This window comes from Schistocerca nitens, chromosome 1 (genome assembly GCF_023898315.1).
Source record: "Schistocerca nitens isolate TAMUIC-IGC-003100 chromosome 1, iqSchNite1.1, whole genome shotgun sequence".
NCBI lineage: Eukaryota > Metazoa > Arthropoda > Insecta > Orthoptera > Acrididae > Schistocerca > Schistocerca nitens.
The window spans coordinates 1,211,187,304-1,211,188,079 of NC_064614.1; the positions used below are offsets into that span (position 1 = coordinate 1,211,187,304).

The 776-nt window shown below is 47.0% G+C and overlaps 1 non-coding gene across 1 annotated transcript; it reads right to left on the reverse strand.

Moving 5' to 3' along the window:
* Positions 1-329: 329 nt before the first annotated feature.
* On the reverse strand, positions 330-402 carry Trnar-ccu (transfer RNA arginine (anticodon CCU)). The gene has a single exon. It is a non-coding gene; the product is annotated as a tRNA-Arg (tRNA).
* Between the last annotated feature and the right edge of the window lie 374 nt (positions 403-776).

A 776-nucleotide genomic window follows, 5' to 3' on the forward strand; every position in this document is an offset into this window, starting at 1 on the left:
GCAGTCTGGTCCCTTTGATCCCCCAAAAACCAACCAACCAACCAACTCCAAGTCCTGCACACAAGACAGTTAACTGAGTATTAATATGGGTCATACTGTTTACCAACAAGTAATTTTAAAATAGCGTTTGCTTTCACAGCGCCATCACGCTTTGAAACACTCTCACAGCTAACAGGTCGACTGATAATGGCCGTCGTTCCGTTTCAGGTTGTCAGTAAATGCGTATTTTCATATCGTCGTGATACCTGTAAGCACTCAGAAACGCCAACTTTCTCAACTATTACACCTGTATGTGGTGAGAGTGATTTTGCCCCAGTGAGTAAAACGTGTACCTCTGGTGGGACTCGAACCCACAATCCCCGGTTTAGGAGACCGATGCCTTATCCATTAGGCCACAGAGGCTGACTGGCGCTAAGCCGCCGGTGTGCTCGCTCAAATCGACACTTTCCAAGTGTACGCTTCCTGATGCGCTACTCTGCGTCTGCAGAGAGTCAGGACGTCGCATGAGCCTTTCCTGTGTGCCTGTACATACTCAGACGTATCCAAGTCCAGGCACCTACTTTCTGTTGGCAATTCTTATACCTGCCGTCTTAGGCCATTCCCCTTGTGAACTCCAAGTCCTGCACACAAGACAGTTAACTGAGTATTCATATGGGTCATACTGTTTACCAACAAGTAATTTTAAAATAGCGTTTGCTTTCACAGCGCCATCACGCTTTGAAACACTCTCACAGCTAACAGGTCGATTGATAATGGCCGTCGTTCCGTTTCAGGTT